The sequence below is a fragment of the Saccostrea echinata genome, unplaced genomic scaffold (genome assembly GCF_033153115.1).
Source record: "Saccostrea echinata isolate AGI-Se365-2 ecotype Australia unplaced genomic scaffold, CSIRO_AGI_Sech_v1 ptg000007l, whole genome shotgun sequence".
NCBI lineage: Eukaryota > Metazoa > Mollusca > Bivalvia > Ostreida > Ostreidae > Saccostrea > Saccostrea echinata.
In genome coordinates this window covers 6712790-6735053 of record NW_026889756.1, presented here as the reverse complement: position 1 = coordinate 6735053, position 22264 = coordinate 6712790, and the positions used below count along the sequence as shown (strand labels likewise).

General features: G+C 32.9%; 1 protein-coding gene across 4 annotated transcripts in view; it reads right to left on the bottom strand.

The window, feature by feature from the left end:
• LOC133180783 (protein still life, isoform SIF type 1-like) overlaps positions 1 to 2779 on the bottom strand; it is a 59739-nt gene extending 56960 nt beyond the window's left edge. For all 4 annotated transcript variants that reach the window (XM_061315247.1, XM_061315248.1, XM_061315244.1 and 1 more), the window contains exon 1: positions 2705 to 2779. The gene's annotated coding sequence lies outside the window, so the exon portion shown is untranslated. The remainder of the gene's footprint in view (positions 1 to 2704) is intronic.
• Positions 2780 to 22264: the final 19485 nt, after the last annotated feature.

The window sequence follows — 22264 nt, the reverse complement described above, 5'->3', positions numbered from 1 at the left end:
ATACATTCTTTTAATTCTTACTAAAATATATGGAGATATTTGGGGGAAGTATTTATTAATTAAAATAAAAAAATTAGATTTGATCGATTAATCAATTAATTCTTCAAAAGTAAAACATAGGAGCTCTGAATCAAATAAAATCTCATTGATTCAGCTGTTTACGTTTAAAGTAAATAAATCTTTCTCTAAGCCCTGAGGCTTATGAGGCTGATGTATATACTCAGTATCTGAGCAGCTTAGAGTCATTGACTCCCTATGGATGGCACACAAGTGCCTTGTCCTGAGGCTTATAAGGCTGATGTATATTCCCTGTATCTGAGCAGTTGAGAGTCACTGACTCACCATGGATGGCACACAAGTTCCTTGTCCTGAGGCTTATAAGGCTGATGTATATACCCAGTATCTGAGCGGCTGAGAGTCATTGACTCCCTATGGATGGCACACAAGTGCCTTGTCCTGAGGCTTATAAGGCTGATGTATATACCCAGTATCTAAGCAGCTGAGAGTCACTGACTCCCTATGGATGGCACACAAGTTCCTTGTCCTGAGGCTTATAAGGCTGATGCCTATACCAAGATTCTGAGGTGCTACACATCTCTAAATGTCTTTGCCATCAAAGACACCAACCTAAGGTCATCGCTGGAAATCTTCCACCTGTTACATGACTCACTTCGAGGGAATCAGGTCAATGTGACATATAATAATGTAACTGGACAGATGAATAGCGAAACAGACTGGTCAATGTGGCACAAAATATAACAGGACAGACATATATGGTAATGGACCAGTCAACAGGGGATACTTACTCCTCCTTGGCACCTGATCCCACCTCTGGAATTTCCAGGAGTCTCTGTGTTGTGTTTTGCCCTGTTCACAATTTGTAAATATTTAAAGGATTTATTAGATCAATCACTGATCATCATCCTATTAACATTTTTTTTTCATTTTCATCAAAACCAGAATAAATGATGGATCAAACCAGGATTTGAAGCAAGGCCCCCTTGGCAGGTGCTATGCTAACTTATTACCCTCACCAAATGATTTCCTAGACAGGTGCTCTACTAACTAATCTTCTAGACAAGTGTTCTACCAACTGATCTCCCAGACAGGTGCTCTACCAAATGATCTCCTAGACAGGTGCTACACGAACTGATCTCGCAGACAGATGCTCTACTAACTGATCTTCTAGACAGGTGCTCTACTAACTGATCTTTTAGACAGGTGCTCTACCAACTGATCTTTTAGACAAATGCTCTACTAAGTGATCTTTTAGACAGGTGCTCTACCAACTGATCTTTTAGACAGGTGCTCTACAAACTGATCTTTTAGACAGGTGCTCTACTTACTGATCTCCTAGACAGGTGCTCTACTTACTGATCTTTTAGACAGGTGCTCTACTTACTGATCTCCTAGACAGGTGCTCTACTTACTGATCTCCTAGACAGGTGCTCTACAAACTGATCTTTTAGACAGGTGCTCTACTTACTGATCTCCTAGACAGGTGCTCTACTTACTGAGTTTTTAGACAGGTGCTCTACTAAATGATCTTCTAGACAAGTGCTCTACCAACTGATCTCCTAGACAGGTGCTCTACCAACTGATCTCTCCTGGAACCTGATTGACTGTCACATTCATATGAAATAATTTTCAAAATAAAGAATTCTTGATACAAGGAAATAATTAATATGACAAGATTCTTAAATTCTGACAGCACGGCTTTGTACAGATGAATCTGAACCAGCTACTGACAGACACAATGTAGCTAAAAAAGTAAATAGAGGATATCAATTTATACTAGGGGGAGGAAACTTTATCACAATCTATAAACCATAATTATGTTTCCTTATCCTAGAAAGTCATCTGAATCAGCTACTGACAGACACAATGTAGCTGAAATATAGAGGATATATTCAGAGATGAGGAAACTCATATCACTATCTATAAACCATATTCTGTTTCCTTACCCTAGAAAATGAAAATATTTATACAAATAGTTCTATCCAGTAGCCCATGTATATACATGATGTAGCCATTTTGGTTATATAAATAAACAGATAAATAAATTCATTGCAGAAATTCCATAATTTTTTTCTGCTAACTGCAGTATACCTTCAAATTTAAATTCAGTGGTACTGACATTTTCCTCATTCTGTGTTTAACTCCTCATAACCTTCCTTTGAATGTTATGGTTATATTGAACAAACACTTCTATCACAATACATCAGGATATGTTATAAAAATACATCATCAGAAATATAGACTTATAGACTTGATAAAATGGTTCTCCATTCTCCAAACTGTTAATACACATACACATAAAGAGTGCACAGCTGTAATAAATTCCTAAGAGATATAAAACTGAATAAGTTGAAAGTTTCGTTTCATTTTTCTCATTTTTCTCAGAACAACAGTCTGCAAGTGTTAGTTAATGAATGAATTCTCACACGTTAAATATATACATTCATTATTCAGTTTAATTAATCCAGACTGCTGAACTCAAACATCAGGCCTTCATAGAGCAAGGATAAACACACGAAGTAAACACATTAGACTAAACACCATTACGTTAAATATTCCCTGTGTATTATAATGCAGCACCCTACATTCACATTAATTTATGTTAAACAAACAATTATCTATTCACTCTCCATCCTAAAAATCGATACCGAGACACGTGTGTGAGAATTTAGTTAAGGATACTTACATCTTCTACGAGGCCAGCAGCCATTCAATAAGTTCTCTTTTCTGTTGAATCAACATCCTGGATTCTCAACTCACAGATCAATATAATTTTCCTGCAAGAGGCTGGAAAGAAAAGTGTCATTTGTGTCAAACTCCCAGTTCATCCAGACATCGTCTTTTTCACCCAAGAGCTTAAATTTCTTAGAAATGCGCATATTCTTTCGTTCTCAGATGATTTTTAAACATTATGGAGCCGTGAAAACTGTAGATTTCAGACAGAGTCTGACATGTGTATATAGATCTTCACTTACAGCGCAGAGCATTTGGTGAATTGAAAGTCGTTGAATTGTTTTTTTTTTTAAATAAACTCCACAAGTGATTCAGTGAAATTCTCTATGAGTGAATCTTTCTCTAGTGCAGGCATTAATTTACCGTTTAAATGTTTTTTAGATTGTTGTTTCAATTCTTTTGCAAAAGTACGTTAAATAACCAAATGTTGCACACATAGGTTCATGGTTTATAAATGGTGCAGAGATTGTTCAAAATGTGTAGTTCTAAGATATATAACAATATTTACATATTGCATGGGGAGGGGGGATGGTATTCCTTTGAAATCTTTGTTCTTCACCCTTAGGAATCATAGATCCCTCCTATAGGTTTATACATAAATATACCAGATAAAGACCCGAGCAAGCGCGGTAAATTGAAACGCCTAATTCCATATTTTTTACTGTGGTAGTGTAAGATACATGGCATCCTACTAGCTTGGGCTAGTGGGTTAACCCTTTAGCTCAATTGGTAGAGCACTGGACTGGCAAGCCAGAGGCCCCGGGTTCAATCCCCAGCAGAGGCACAAAATGTCTCTGTTACATTTGGCGCCCACGTTGGGACCTGGGTGTTCTCTGGCGGGTGAAAGTGACTGCCCCCAGAACGTCGCCCCACAGGCGTCGGCACTCCAAAAGAGATGAGGACATCTCATTCTCTGGAGGGGGACAATGTGGTAGTGTAAGATACATGGCATCCTACTAGCTTGGGCTAGTGGGTTAACCCTTTAGCTCAATTGGTAGAGCACTGGACTGGCAAGCCAGAGGCCCCGGGTTCAATCCCCAGCAGAGGCACAAAATGTCTCTGTTACATTACCAACCGATTTTATTAAAGTACCTCCGTATTAAGAAATTTATGAAAACTCTCTCAGTATCAAAATATCACGTAACGCCTTTAAGATCAATAAGAACTTGGATATTGGAGTACGTTATACATTTCGTTTGATAATATCATAGAACAAAAGCATTCAGCGCTATGATTATATACAGTGTAGATTTTGAGAACTTCCAAGTATTAATTATAGAATGTTTAGCGAAATTGAATGTCTGCTGCAGTGCAGATTTCTTTCACGAGAGATCTATATACATCTCTCTCTCTCTCTCTCTCTCCTAAACATGTCCACCTGCAGCATCTGAAGCTTTTCTTAAGTTAAAACCCGGATATAGCATTTGAAGACTTCTACATAATGACCGATGAGAACACTGCTTTTGTCTCACTTTACCTACATTACATTTTTAAATATTTATTTATATATTATTTATGAAGGAAAGAACCTTTCCTGCGAAAAAGATGAAAAGTTCCATTATTTTATAAAGTTGGTTTTAGCTCACCTGAACTGAAAGCTCAAGTAAGTTTTCTGATCACCCGTTGTCCGTCGTCCGTCCGTCCGTCTGTAAACTTTCCACATTTTCAACTTCTTCTCAAGAACCACTGGGCCAATTTTAACCAAACTTGGTACAAATCATCCTTGGGTGAAGGGCAGTTTAAATTGTAAAAATGAAGGGCCAGCCCCCTTCAAAGGGGAGATAATCAAGAAAAGACAAAAGAGGGTGTTGCAGAAACTCGTGATTATTCCCTAAATCGAGAAGGACATTTAAATGCCCACGACGCATGAAGAGTTATCTCTAAATATAGATAATGCTACGTAGCTGACTTTATTTATACGGCGGGTATGTCTAGCTTGTTATAACAAAACATTTCACATTTTATGTTAATATCATGCATAGTTTTCCCTAACATAGACTGGCGACCTGTGAAACTTTTTTCACATCTATAGTCACTGTCGCCATACTGCACGAGAAAAGTTAGAACGATAAAAAGCACAATTAAAGGCAACTGCACCTCGCACATCATTTTGAAAGATGTACTGTAAAAAACGTGCGTTAATATTTTTCAATATATAAAAAATGTGTCCATAATTACGCTATTGATGCAATATCCAAGACATTCCATTGAGTCATTTCAATTTAGTTGTTTCAAGTCAAATCTAAGCCACTAATTAACAGAACAATAATGAAACGAAATGAGTATGAAAAAATTAAATTATTTAAAATGATCGATAGTGCTTTATTTTTTAAGACATTGCCACTTCATAATAATATTAAATGTATGTCTTGTTAGTTTTAGATCACAGGTATCAAGGAAAACTATTTAATTCTGCATGCATTTAAAATATTACCCATCAACTTTCTGACATTCTCTCCCTCTCTCTTTCTCTCTCAAGAGAGTTGTTACATTGTACTTCCATTATAGTGTATAAGAAAAAACATATGTATATACCACACTGTAAAAAATAAGTGTTTTAAAAATAAACACCAATTTGCCACAGATAATAAACACTTTAACACGTTTAAAATTTAACCACTTCGTAAAGTGTTTAAGAAATAAACACGTTAGAATGTTTAAATTCTAAACACATGAGGTTTAATATTTAAATACTTCCTTCGCATTCTGTTTAAATACTAAACACTTCAAAAACACAAAACGTTTGAAGATTAAACACTGAATAAACACAAGGAGTTTACTAAATAAACACCATAGGTTTTTAAAAATTTAAACATTTCATGTTTTATTAATAAACATGTTCAACCTAAACACTTAAACACACTTAAACATGTTTATTCGATGCAACAGATAATAATCACTTAAACATGTTTATACGTCATTTTTTAAACACTTCAACGTGTTTAATTTACAAAATAAATAAACACTTAAACGTGTTTATAAGTTTTCAACATTTTTATTTGAAACAAACATAAAACAGTACAAAACACACTGTTCTTGATGATGAACATGTACATAAAGCTTAATTAATAAATGATTGAATGTTGAATAGAGATTCAAACTTTATAAACAATTATATACATTGTGTATGTATTGCAGTTAATAAATCCAGTTGTACCTGTATAATTTTACTTTCACTAATATTCATAGTTTTAACCAAACGAAGAAAATTTCCAGTTTTTACCTGTAAACGACTTATTCATTAAATATTCTTGCAAAAAGAGCTGCCGGGGTATCACTCACAAAATTTCATATAATATTCTAACCGAGTTAAACAGTCTCCTCTGCTTTTGTGTAAAATCCAGGATCTTCTGCCACGGATGATGATCTCCAATTTTCCATTCTCAAAAATGTTATTCAACCTTAGTATTTCTAAATCCTTCTTCTTATCAGAAATATCCTGAAAATAGATAGATAAAAATATTCACTATGCAAATTCAGAAAATTATCTGTAAAAGAATACATTGAGATAAAAAAAAATTGTTATCCCTTACGCCAATGAATGAACGCCAATTTTAATTATATAATACATACTGAGAAACAAGTTTGAAATAAAAATCTGCAATACAAATAAATCATATTAGCATACAAACAGTGTATACACTAAAAAATTAAATATTAATGTACCTGCAGGAGCAGTCCAACAGCAGCAATTAAGAGAAGGGGGAGGGGGGTACCCAAGGCATTTTCTATCATGTAAACAACCCTTCCCAAAAATGTAAAGTCTCCTTAAAGAATACATGCGCGGACAGGGGATAAAAAGTGTTGTTGTTAACGCTTATGTGTTAAGTAATGTATGGTCAGCAAATAATCATAATAATGCGTGATAGGGAGCATAAATTTTATCAAGGGCAGGTAATTGGATTACATTTACTTAAATTTCATGTTACTGGGAGACCCAAAACTAGTGTAGGCTAGGAAACAATGATGTTTGTGTGTGTGTGTGTGTGTGAGGGGTGTGTGTGAGGGTGTGTGTGTGTAAGGGGGGCGACCCTTTTTCTTTGAAATGCCCTTAACCTCACCTCTCAAGGTTAAGTGTGATCTTCGTTTAAAATCACTTTCCTTTATCAAGTAATGTATTCTTCTCAGGATTCACAATAAGAGATGAACGTCCCTGCAAATTCATCAGATATCGCAATATACTTAAAGACTACAACTATTTTATGCCGACCGCTGCACATGGCCGCATTTGCACTAAGACGATAGGCTTAACAATCCTGCATTTCATAAATGAAAAGCAGTATAAATCTCTGATGTATTAAGCATTTAATTTTCTTCAGATTTTATATAAAGAAATGTATAAATACCTCCTGCTTCCTCGTTAGATATGGTGTTTTTGCCAGTATATGCGTGATTCTGCATCTTCTGCGTTCAAATGGCATGTTATGACATAATCAATTGCGTCATTTTCTATCATAACGCATAAACACAGGTGTTTAATTTGCAATTTCTATATATATACCATGTGTTTAATTTATAAATATATGATGGTTAAGAAATGAACACTCGTGTTAAGGAAGAGATTGCAAGGGTACATGAAAAAAATCCACTCTATGAATTTTTCTCATTTTTACATATAAATTGCCTTACGTTAATGGTATCATAATATGAAAATTTCAATAATGGTCATCAGGGTTATAAGGAAGATATGGTTGCCATGGTAACCAACGTTTTTCAATATTTTGATATTTATGTAGTAAATTTTTAATTATGCCATACAGGTATCAAAATTGAAACAAATTAAATAATTTTCACCAGATATTAAATAATATGCTTTATATTCATCGAAAATAAAAACTGTATCGGAAACTATTGATAGATGTACTAATGCCACAGTTGCTTTGGGGAGTAGTCGTTGTAAATTTGCAGTAATATTTTCACCCCAAGAGCAGTTTTCAACGTCTTGACAAAAAATTGTCCAATGAATTTTCCTAAAATTAATATATTTTGTAACAATTATTATAAGTGACTTATGGTTAAAATATGAAGTGGGGTCATCACATTCTTTTTTAAGCTACATGCATTTCAATACCCCCCCCTTCCTAAAATATTAAAAGATTTCATAAATTTTAATCTGATGGTTTGTTGCTGAACCTTTAATATGCATAATCCGCTAAAAACTATAGAAAACACGTATAGATTAATAAATATTTTTTCCAGAAAATCTTGTAGTGGTTGCTCATTTTATACGTAGAGCAGAATGATAGCAGAATGATACAAGTGTCATGTACACAAAAAACAACAATATGCATATTTTTTTTTATTTCCCCATCTCCAAAATATTCATTCCGTTATTATATCAATAGAAGTACATGTAAATACATTCTAAACCAGTGCACAGTGGTCTAAGGGCCAAATTGTTCATGCTCTGAACACTCATCGTGTTCTTTGCACTGTGACTTGGAATCGGAAAAGGGGGGGGGGGGGGAGTCACTTGAACACATTGAATGAATACAGGGATCGACATTAACGGTTGTCCGATTGCCCGGGGCAAGTAAATTCTCAGTACGGGCAAGTGAAACTGCTGATGTACTTGTCCGATCGGGCAAGTGAATATTTGATAGATTTTTTAAATCTTACATTAGTTTATAAACAAAACAATAATTTGAACATTTGATTTCTACCAGGAATATATGACATTCTTTTTGTAGTCGGAAATTCCTCGGTAGCGCCGTTTATTCAAAATCGGGTTCGTTATTCCATTTTTCTTTCTGGGTAGTTGACAAAACTGACTTCTTAACATTCTTATTATGAAATATGATATTTAAAAATAGCTCATTTATTTACTCACAGAACATAAAGAAAACCAGTTATTCTCGGCACACGATGTATTCTGATTAGGATATTTATGTTTCAAAACATGGCCAATGTTTTTCTTTAGCGTGGCTTCAGTTTTTCAGGGGGAAAAAACTAAATTCACAAAAAGATCATTAAGAAAAAAATTTTCAAAAATATGAATTTTATTTAAAAGGAGATATTGCTGCATCGCAGTGTGAGTTTACAAGTATTTAAAATGTAGCATCACCTGCACATCAAGATAATTTTCTGGCACTTAACTTGCCAAATATAAAAAAAAATATCTCACTTTATTTACAATAATAAATTAAGTTATTGGTGTCCCTTCTTTCTAAATTTTGGGCAACCAAGTTTTGTATTCGGACAAGTCAAAGTTTGAGTTCACTTGCCCAAAGGGCAAGTGGATCTGTAAGTTGATGTCTATCCCTGGAATAGGTATTTCAGACAACTTGTACCTGCAATATATACCGTATATAAAAATCCTAACTATTATCTTATTTGACAAATTTTATGATTTGCTATTTAATATTTACATTTGCAAATATTTTTCCTTCAGATTCATTGCAAGTTAGAAAACAATTCATTTTCTCATGAACTAGGTAAGCCTACATATCTCCATTGTGACGTCATAATGCCACACTTGACGTCAAAACTATAGTGCAAACTGTTTTGTTTCAATGTCTCTGAAAATAGTCGTTGAATAACATTTATAAATTTGCACTTCATGCTCACGCGGTTCATGAAATATGCTGATGTGAAGCGTCTTTGTTTATGTCCTCGTGAATTTTAAAAATATATTCCCGTGAGCACGATGAGTTGAAATGTTTTGTTTTTTTTTTTTCATAAATGTAATAGATAGTTTTCAGTAGGCCCAAATTATCAAGAGTTATTTCCCTTTGGCCGCCATATTGGAGGTCAACATGCTCATATTCCTTCATTATTCAACCAACTTTAACTTTATATACTGGCCATTGTGGGGTAGGCAGCATTGTTTTTCTAAAAAAATATACATTTGGTAAAGCCTCCTTTTTTTCATAATTTTTATTCCATAAAGATTTTCCTCCAAATATTTCTGCTACACCCTCTTAAATTTGGTAAGACAAAGAGGAAAAATTACCAGGTTGACCACCAAAATGGCGACCAAGGGAAATAACTCGAAGAGAAAATATGTCATATGAAAACTATCAATATGCTCAAAATAATTTTCTCTCTCTGGTACCTCCGTAGTACCTCGATTGTCAGAATTAATCTCTCTTAGTTTCGTCTGTCATTCTTACACGCATATTTTTTGCTAGATTTGTGAAAACTTGCAAACAGAAACTTTTCTTTTCTGTCAGAAGTGTGTTAAGTTTCAATTTTTTTTTACCAAATACGATGCATAAAATATTTTACCACAACAAATGTTTACGCAATAATGTGCCGACGATTCAATGTTTACATGGTCGATGTAAGAGTTGAAAATGCTAGAGAAGTTCTTACAGAGGAAAACAATTTCCTCTGCGATATTTTTAAAAATACTTCATGTCCAGCATGCGACCTCAAACTGGTCTTTACACGTATATGAAAATCGCATTTGTTTATCTGTCCATCCATATAGGCCTATATTCATTATAATCACTGAGAAAATCACGCCGTCTGAAGCTTCTAGGAAATGAATATCGATTCATAGATGTAGATTCTGTAGGAAAGAAACCGATCTCAAATAAAAATCTAATATTTTAAATAAAACTAGAGAAGATCCAGATATGAATTAAATTTATTCATGAGATAGATTTCAGTGGTCAGAACTACGACAAAAGGTAGACGTGTCAAAACGAAAAAAAAAAAAAACACAGGGATAAAAAAAAAATCTGCGTCGACGCTCACCAACACTCTGCAACATCACATATTAATATTATTCTTTCTCTGTTTTAAAAATATTGCCACGAAGACCTTTTGTCATGGGCGTAATCATAATCACGCTCCTTATTCACCTGTTATTCCGGAAATGGTTACCGTAAATTTTCTTTTTTTAAACATCACATGAGTCGATCACGTGACGCCTTGCAATCGCTTCCTTAAACACCGGTGATTAAAATATTGATCAAATTATAAAAGTCATCATAATATATGTTTCTCTTTCCCCTTTAACAGTTTATGAAATTTATGAATTTTTGGCCCAAAATTACCATAAATTAATATTAATTGTAATTGCTTTTGGTATGATCTAAAGTCAACGTATTGCCTGGCTATTCGTATTTTTTCTGTGTCGAAAAATATCTACTAGCATGTACGGAATTACTTCATAAATTAAGAAATTGTACAAATGGCAAATGCACACAGCAATACTGAGAAGCAACACCTAATTTAACTTTTTGATTTGATGCATATGAACATTGCGTGTTTAAGATGGATGATTAAACACCCTTCTTATTGAACACCAATTTAAATAGTCGTGTTTATATGTTAAACGCTAATGTTTTGTATTTAAACCCACCATGTTTAATTGTAAAACACGACTGTTTAAAAATTAAACACAAGTTAAACATCATTTTTTACAGTGCAGCTATTCCAGGATTCGAACCCATTCTCAGGTAAAATTTAATTGATTTATGTAACAAGCTGTTCACAATAATTTTGTTTTTCACTTGTGCCGATTCGATTTTTGCGCAACATTTAAGAAAATTTATAAGTGTCCATCACGTGTTAACACAGTCATGTGACATCACAAAAATGCTTTTTTATAATACCGTATTCAACTCTCTTTACAACTTAACTGTGTATGTATACACAGATTACAAATTAAAATCAAAACATAGCTCAAAATAAAATAGTATATATCTAATGCATACTAAGCCTTCGGACAGCCTTAACATAGCTGCGGTATAAATATTTTTTTTTTAAGTTGACCTTGGAGTTTGACCTAATTTTGAAAAACTTTAACCTTGGTCATAACTTTTGAAGGGTTTGTGCTACGGCTTTCTTATTTCACATGTGTATTTATTGAGACAAGACCTTCTCTTGGGTACCAACATTTTTTAACCTTGACATTGGAGTTTGACCTACTTTTGAAAAACTTTAACCTTGGTCATACTTTTGAAGTAAGTTTGTGTGAGAGCTTTTATATTTCATATTTGTATTTCTTGCGACAAGACCTTCCCTTGGGTAACAACAATTTTGACCTTGACCTTGGAGTTTGACTTTCGTTTTTTTTAAAACTTTAACCTTGGCCATAAATTTTGAACAGTTGATGCTAGACCTTTCATATTTCACAGGTATTTTCCCTTGAGAAAAGATTTTTCTTTGGGTATTATTATTATTCTTTATTTGCTTAATACATACGTATTATCACAATTTTATTACATTATACACAGAAAAAATCAGAATGGTATGGTATTACGCTTCTGTACATGAAAGCAGCGCATGCATTATAGAACAAATTTGCATGGTTTGGCGCTTCTATGCATGAAAAAATAGTACAAATATTGTAACACATAATAAATACATATATACAAAAAGGACAAATGAAGAATGGATCACAGCTTTTTTTCATTTCTTAACTTAAAAGCTAAATGCAAAAATTTTCCGAAATTACAGAGCTCAGAAAAGTTTTGGACACTCAGTAATTGAACTAGTTTAAATACGGATGGTTTTTTCCAGTAATAACTTTCAATATATTTACTTCTCAGTTCTTTGTATAAGGGACAAATCAAAACAAAATGTAATTCATCTTCTATGTTGGTTTTACAAAATTCACAAAATCTTCTTTCTTTTACAATATTTCTATGTCGCCTGGCTTCAATTGCAAGGTTATATGAACATTTTAGACCTCTTGACCTTGGAGATTGACTTGCATTTGAGAACCTTACCCAATTATTCAAGTGACATCCAAGCATGTAGTATTGAATGGGAAGAGGGGGGTGGGTTGGGGTCTAACATAAAATGGTCATCAAAAGACTGGTTGCTCCTGCTCCCATTTTTTGCTGCAATGTAGACAGATCTTCCCCTGATAATGTATTTAATTTTTTTCTTATTGAAGAAGTTGAAACCTACAACTCCGCTCCCCTTAAATAGAATTTTCGAGTTTGGACACTTTTCTTTTTTTATTTGCTTCTCAAAAATTCTTAAAGGTAAGTTTTCAGTTATTTTTTTGTCTGCCCCAATTTTCCTTTTTTTACCTCAACCCGCCCCACAAATAACTAGTTCATAACCTATACTGCCAGAAATTACTAGTTCATAATCTACACTACCACAAATAGCTAGTTCATAATCTACACCACCATAAATAACTAGTTCATAACCTACACAACCAAAATTCACTAGTTCATAACCTACACTACCAAAATAGCTAGTTCATAACTTAGACTTCAAGAAATAACTAGTTCATAACCTACACTACCAGAAATAACTAGTTCACAACCCACACTACCAGAAATAAATAGTTCATAACCTATACAACCATAAATAACTAGTTCATAACCCACACTAATAGAAATAAATATTTCATAACCTATACAACCATAAATAACTAGTTCACAACCCGCACTACCAGAAATAAATATTCCATAACCTACACAACCATAAATAACTATTCCATAAACTACACTACCACAAATAGCTATGTCATAACCTACACTACCAAAAATAGCTAGTTCATAACCTACACTTCCACAAATTGCTACTTCATAGTCTACACTACCACAAATAAATAGTTCATGACCTACATTGCCTCAAAAAGTAAGTTCAGAACCTAAATTACACAAATAGCTAATTCATAAACCACACTACAACATATAGCTTATTAATAATCTACATTGCCACAAATAGCTAGTTCATTCCCTACACTACCTGAAATAACTAGTTCATACCCTACACTACCAGAAATAAATAGTTCATACCCTACACTACTGAATAAATAGTTCATAAACTATACTATCAGAAATAACTAATTAATAACCCACACTAATAGAAATAAATAGTTCATAATCCACAAAACCACAAATAACTGGTTCATAACCTACACTATCAGGAATTACTAGTTCATAACCTACACAACCACAAATAACTAGTTCATAACCAGCACTACCACAAATAACTAGTTCATAACCAGCACTACCACAAATAACTAATTCATAACCTACACTACAAGAAACAAGCATTCTGAGAGTATTGCATTAGCAATACTAGTCCCCTACCGGCAAGTGTAATCTGGTTCCCCTTAAGAATTGAAAATGCCATAATTCCGTCAAAAATTAATTAAGTGGGACAAAATGCAAACTTGATCTATAACTAATCAAGGTAAAGCCCCATACCAAAAATCAGATTAATATCTACAAGACTTAAGAAGAAAATTGCGGAAAACTCTTAAAAATTGAAAAGGCATTAATTCCGTCAAAAATCAATGAAGCGGAACGAAATGCAAACTTGATCTGTAACTCATCAAGATACACTCACATACCAAAAATCAGCTCAATATCTGCAAGCGTTTAAGAAAAAAGTGCGGAAAACCAAGTGGGACAGACTGACAGAGGGACAGACAGACAGACGGACAGACAGACGGACGGACAGACTCAGAGGAAACCTATAGTCCCCTCCGGTTTTACCGGTAGGGGACTAATAATTAGTTCATAAACTACACTAACGCAAATCGCTATTTCATAACCTACACAACCATAAATAGCTAGTTCATAAAGTACACTAACCACAAATAACTAGATCATAACCTCTACTTGATCAAAAGCTACTTCATAATTGATCTACACTACCACATATAAATAGTTCATAACCTACATTGCCTCAAATAGCTAGTTCATAACCTACATTACCAAAAAAAGCTAGTACATAAACCACACTGAAACAAATAGCTACTTAATAATCTACTTTGCTACAAACAGCAAGTTCATAACCTACACTACCAGAAATAAATAGTTTATACTCTACACAAACACAAATAACTAGTTCATAACCTACACTACCAGAAATTACTAGTTCATAATCTACAGTTCCACAAATAGCTAGTTCATAACCTACACTACCATAATTAACAAGTTTATAATCTACTGTGCAAATAGCTAGTTTATAATCTAATAACTACAAATGAATAGTTCATAACTACACTACCACAAATTACTAGTTTATAACCTGCACTAGTGGACATTTGCGAAATAGCGTACAGTGCTCAGCGGACTTCGGACTTCAGACTTTAAAAGCAGACTTTTCATAGGGACCGGTATAAAAAATTGAAAAAGATCAAGTTATAACAAATTATCTAAAAATGTGAACTTATTAATAAATTTTAATCGAAGGATAGTTTTGAAATTCTTAATTTGATTGGTATGATTGGAAAGATTGCAGAAAATTTATTTATATGTACATGTAGATGTACATGTATACAAATTGAAACATTTTGAATTGTTTCGAAATAACTATAATAATTGTGCATTTAAGTCAAGTCTAAAGCAAATTCTCACAATAACAACAATGTTTGGCAGTTAATCTGAAAAGCATCAAATATGAAGTACAAACAAGTCCTGCTTAAATCTCAGAAATGATTGAAACAAACGCTAAATTTCACATTCTCCACGTTTTTTAATTTACAATTTGAACTTACAACTTCCGATGATGACAAAACTTTATCAAAGATTAAGCATTTCCCGCATTGTTTTTTGATAATTTGAAAAAAAGTCAATAATCTGGTTTTTAATCTCAAGATGAAAAGTACAAATCATCCAGATCTTGGCCAGTTTATTTTATTTATTTATTTGCCATCGAATATACTCTTGCGCATCATTTAGCCAGGGAAAACACTGTCTGTCTATATGATGTATTCTCTCTTAATAATCATTGTTTCAATACGTATGGCATGGTAGATTCGATGTCCTTAATAAAATAACCGTTGAGGTTCTATGAGGAATATCTGTTACAAACTAAAGACGTTCCATCAATTGCGGGTACTGCAGCACGTTTTGGGCCTTAGTTGCATCATGCCTCTCCATTTTTCTTTACTTGGCTATTTTTATTTATTTATTTATTTATTTATTTATTTATAAGACTATGAACTGCGTGAAATGCATTTGTCAAAACTTTCTGTTGAAGCACTGATACTAAAAATGTCTTATTTCATATAAACACGATGGATAATTGATATAATTTCAAAATCAAATTTAATGAAAATAAATAAATAAAAGCTTTTTCTCGGAGACAAAAATATGTCTTGTTACGACTTTGGCTCATTTTTCTCAAAACTTAATGAAAAAGAATGGTGTAGATACCAAAATCATCTCGAGATATTTTATAAAATCCGTGCAAGTAAGGGTTTCAGCACCGTAGCATCGATTGTGAAAGAGTACGTCTGTGTGTGTGTGTGTGTGGGGGGGGGGGGGGGTTAACTTAAATCTGTGAAAACAGAGAATTGTCTAAACTCGAAGATGGGTGAATTAAAAAAAAATGACCAAATGCATATTCATCAACCCACACTAAAAATACAGGCAATGAAAATAGATTTCTATGTCTCAGCATATGTCTTTAGATAGTGTCTAAATACCTGCCAAATATCTCGTTGATATCTCAATTAACAAAAAAAGTTATGCCCAAAAATGATGCTAAAATTGTCACGAGTGCAACACCTTTTTGTGACATTTTGAAATTTCAATATTTTTTGGAGATCTGTGAAATAAAAGATAATGCTTCATGTTGAAAATAAAGACTTTCCTGATAATATTCAAAGCATTGAGCTTTAAATGTGGACTGTCATAACTTTTGTTTAATCAACTTGTGGTCATCGCTGATGTTTAAAAAAAATGTTATACCATGTCAGGAGTGCAACAGAAAAAATGTAGTGTTGCCAAAAAACATCAATTGTAAAATTCTGATAGAAAATTAAGACAAAAAAGAATTTTGGAAGTGTAAAATAATAACTGATATACATTTTAAAACTTAAAAATGTTATACAAATCACAAGCAGCATTAATGAGAGTCAAGTATATGTGCATACCCCAAAATGTCAGGAGTGCAACATTTGATGTTTTGCTCCCAAGCATGAAAAAACTATTATCATTATATGATTTTCTGATTTTTATTTTGGAAAATAAAGACACAAAGAACATTTTTACCAAATAGATTGATCAATTACAGGATCTGTCTGTGGTTCAGATCCATATTTCTATGGTCAGGAGTGCAACACATTTTTTAAAAGATTCAAGTTGTGTGACGAAAAGACTTCTATTCATGCTTAGAAGTATTCATTAATTAATATGGATCTTTTTGTATAATTGAATGCTAAATTATTGACAGTTTTATTATTAAAATCCTTCCTTTTTCCATTTTATCAATTCAGATGTGTTTTTATCTTTTTGTGATTTTTTTAATGAACGTTAAAAATAAACACACTAAAACATTGTCATAAAATTCAAGTAATTCCTCCTCAACTTCACTGAAACAACAGAACAAGTTCTTATGTAATTTTCACTTCACAATTCTACTTTAAAGGCCCCAATGCTTTTGGTCAGGAGTGCAACAAATATGTTAGAATTATAAATAATCCACTAAGAATAAAAATAAAGAAAAAATGATGAGTAGAATTTCTCTGGTGGGTTACTGTGTTTGTCTTCTAAAGGAAAATATGCTTTAAAATATATTTTATCTTCTAAATATACATTTGAGCTAGTTTTTGGGCATAAAATAGGGTATAATTCCAGATAAAATGCGAATTTTAAATACTTTCATCTGTTTTAATTATGAAGTATTGGACTATAAGTATTGCACAATTTCATTACCACTTGATGTTGCCAACACTTTATGAATTTTTGTGTTCTATGGTTTTAATTTTAAACTTTACTGCAGTCAGGAGTGCAACAAAACTGCTTCATAATTACCGATGCTTTTTAACTATCTTTACTAAAAAATAAGTTGAAAAAAAAAATGCTTGATACTATTTGATGTTCAAAACACTATGTCTATCAACAAATTACAGAAATTTTACAGTCAATTCACGGAATAGTTTTCATCATTTCACATATATTTTAAATACATTTTATATATATTACACTTTGCAAATAATCATGTTTTAAGGTCTTCAACATATGAAAAACCTGATGTAAACAATGAAAAATATCGACACGGCAAAGTGATTTACAAAGTAAGAATGGGTAATTGTGTGTTATAATTTTTAAAACAATGTTAAATAAAATACATATCAGATGTCAGGAGTGCAACACAATAATGTAACATAGGGTCACTTCAAAATCTAGTATTTTTTGTAAGAGAACTCGTATAAAACAATTCTTTTTTGGCTTTGATTTAAAGAATTGACTTGAACGGACAAAAGAGTGAATTTTGGGAATTTTATTGCTTCATATTTTTTTCATATTAAAACTTTTCAAACCAGAATTAAAAAAATAATGTAAAATAACAATCAAAAAGCCAATTTTTTGTCACATGTACAAGAGAAGATACTCATTCAAGGTCTAGATTTAATCATTTATACCCCTTTCACCATTTTGAAGCATAAAAAACTATAATTTCTTGTGATTATGTATTTTAGAAAGTCTTTTAAGGTGTAATGATATTTTCTTTTTTCAAAAGAAATTTTTCTAATAAAAATTCTGAAACTTTTTAATCCAATTGTCTATTCTATTGCCACTTCAGGATTTTAAACTAGAATGCATTTGCAATATGATGATATAAGTGAAAAATATGTTACAAGTAGTTGAATTTTGCCAAAAAAATTCAGTTTGGTGGTCATTTTTTTTTTAATTCACCCAGATGCAATATCGTGTGTGTGTGTGTGTGTGTGTGTGTGTGTGTGGGGGGGGGGGGGGGGGGGGGGTAGGTTCCAACGGTACAAAAATCTGCACAGGAGGATTTCCTTTATATGTACCGGCTTTAAAATGATTATTTTAATATTAAATAAATAGTGAAAAAAAATGTTCGGATACTCTGTATATAAAGGGCGGCTTACATTTATTGACAAAAAATTCACTATATTTCTAGATAATATGAGATCAGGAATCTGCATCCATGTTTCTTACAAAGTCAAATGTATATCTCTATTCAGTTCAAATTCGATATACATTAGGGCACATAGCACTGTTTCCTTTTTTTCTTTCTACGGGGGGGGGGGGGGGGGGGGGAGTTAAAAATATACAGGTTAAATAAACAATACCAAATAATATATACTAATTAAATTTAAAAAAATAATAAAGTAAGGAATAATCAAGTAATTAAATAAATAAATAATTGAACAAGAAGTTTAACTACTAGTAACTCAAATTCTTACATTGTGCGTGTCAATTAGTGGGGCATACAATGTTTTTCTAAGCAAAAAAGTCCCTTCTGTGACTGAAACATAAAAGTTAACTTAATGTTCCGCATCTATTCATAATTATAAATGTCACAGAAGTTTGCAGTTTATTCGATAATCATGATTTGAAATTGCCATTGAAGAAATAAAAAGGTGATTAATAATTTCTCAACTGTGAAATGTTCCCCTTATTTAAAGTCCAAAGTCTGAAGTCTGTAGTCCTTTGTCCGCTATTCCGCAAATGTCCAGTACTAACACAAATAGCTAGTTCATAATCTACACTGCCACAAATAGCTAGTTCCTAAACTACATTGTGACAAATAGCTAGTTCCTAAACTACACTTCCACATATAGCTAGTTCATAATCGACACAGCCACAAATAGCTAGTTAATATATTCCTAAACTACACTACTGTAAGCAACTAGTTCAAAATCTACGCTACCACAAATAGCTAGTTCATAACTTACACTGCCACAAATAGCAACTTCATAATCTACACTGTCACAAATAGCTAGTTCATAATCTACACTGCCAAAAATAGCTAGTTCCTAAACTACACTTCCACAAATAGCTAGTTCATAATGGACACAGCCACAAATAGCTAGTTCATAATATTCCTAAACTACACTACTGTAAGCAACTAGTTCAAAATCTACGCTACCACAAATAGCTAGTTCATAACTTACACTGCCACACATAGCTACATTACAATCTACACTGCCACATATAACTAGTTCATATTCTAAACCACTTAAATAAATGGTTCATAAATTACATTCTACAAATTATTAGTTTATAACTTACACTGCCACAAATAGCAACTTCATAATCTACACTACCACAGAAAGCTAGTTAATAACCTACACTACCACAAAATACTTGTTTATAACCTACACTACCACAGATAGCTAGTTCATAATCTAGACTACCAAAAATAGCTAGTTCATAACCTTCACTAGCAGAAATAATTAGTTCATAGTGTACAGTGCCACAAATAGCTACTTCATAATCTAAGCCACTACAATAAATTGTTCGTAACCTACACTACCACACATTAATAGTTTATAACCTTCACTACCACAAATAGCTAGACAGACATAATCTGCATTACCACAAGTAGCTAGTTCCTGACATACACTACCACAAATACCTTGTTCATAATCCACACTAACACAAATAGCTAGACATAATCTGCATTACCACAAGTAGCTAGTTCCTGACATACACTACCACAAATACCTTGTTCATAATCCACACTAACACAAATAGCTAGACATAATCTGCATTACCACAAGTAGCTAGTTCCTGACATACACTACCACAAATACCTTGTTCATAATCCACACTAACACAAATGGCTAGTTCATAATATACAATATCCCAAGAACTAGTTTCTGACTTTCATTACGATAAAATATTGGAAACATTCTGAAAAAAAAACTACCAAGGAGTAGAAACTCATTTGATAAAATATCCTTTAGAACAAGCCAGGAACTATTTTACTTTACTGAGTTATTAAATCATGGTTCTTTTAAATATACTTTTTAGTCACATTCCTTGACAAAGGAAACACAGATTGTTAAATCATTCACTATATCAATAACTTTTAAGGACATTATTTCTTTTTGCAGTATATTTGGGCTTCATATCATAAAAAATGGAGATATTTTGTTTTTGAAGAAGTCAATAGCTTTTTTATGCCCCACCCCCCTTTTTGTGACCTTATCTTAATTGACGTTAGTTCTGACTTTCATTTAAATGAACAACATTTTACAGTGATAGGGTGTTATGAACACCATTTGCTCCGTAGACTTATTCCATGACACCCGTTAAAGCATCATGGGAAATATGTCTGCAGAGCAATGTTCATATCATCATGTTCACTAAAACAACTTTTTAATATTACTTATCTTTGCATTCTGTGGTGTCAAGAATGTCATAGAATATCCTAACCTGTACAAAAACACGGCTGCTTGCCTTCATCGGAAAATATAGCTGATGACAATAAAATCAGTACACCCGATATACCAAACTGATTTTCAAGTAATCACATACAATATACATGGTATTTGTTTATTAATCCCCGTAATCTGCCCTCATACCGCGTTTCCTTCAAACTCTAGTAAAGCTTTTTTTTTTTGTTTTGATACAGTTGTGCCATCATCGTTAAAAGTGTTGAACCTCTATGATAAGACACGGATGCTTAACAAACCGCACTTGAAGAGTTATCGTTCTTTGCATATGCGTAAAAATACAGATAAATTAAAGACATAGCAATTCTGTTAATTAGGAGAAAATTTTATTTTACAATTAAATATAATGATCAACATTGATTCTATAATTTTACAATACAACTCAGTCAGCAATTTCAATCATTTTGATTTTTTCTGTAGTAACTGTTGCTTTTCATTAACAAGAGGCCCATGGGCCACAAAGCTCATCTGAGCACTTTGGCTAGGATAAAGCAGCAATCAGTTCAGAACTGAAAAGTTTGAATAAATAAATGGTCAAAAATTATCCCCCCAAAAGTTGGGGGGGGGGTGATTTGAACAAACTTGAATCTACACTTACTGATTATGCTTCCATATTTCTTTGACTAATCAATGGCTTTAGAAGATTAAAAAAAAATTTGATTGTCCATTGTGGCAGCACCCTAGCCTGGGGGTCACGATTTGAACAAATTTGAAACTACTCTATCTGAGGATGCTTCCATATAAATATGATCAATCATGGTTTTAGTGTTATTAAGATTTTTCAAAATTTTTCCTTTGGATTTCTATGTAAAACTTTGATCGCCCATTTTCACCCCGACCTTATACCCCCTGGGTCATGATTTGAACAAATTTGATTTTACACTGTCTAAGGCCGCTTCTGTATCAATATGACTTATTATGGATTTGCCTTTCTTGAGAAGAAGGTTTTAAAGATTGATTTTTATATTCATAAATAAAACTTTGATTGCCCATTGTGGCCTCATCCTTCCCCTGGGGGTGATTATTTGAATACAATTGATTCTACACTATCAGAGGATGCTTCCAGATAAATACGACCTAACATGCCTTTGCTTCTCTTGAGAAGAAGGTTTTTAAAGATTTTTTCTCTCTCTGTTTTCTTATGTAAAACTTTGATCACCTATTGTGACCCCGCCCTAACCCCGGGAGTCATGATTTTATCAAATTTGGTTCTTCATTACCCGAGAATGCTTCCATATAAATATGACTAATCATGGCTTTGCTATTCTTGAGAAGAAGATTTTTAAAGATTTTTCTTACGGTTTCTTATATAAAACTTTGATCGATCATTATTTCCTCGCCCAACCCCCTTGGGTCATGATTTGAATAAACTTTAATCTACACTATATGAGGATGCTTCCACATGAGTTTCATATTTTCTGGCCT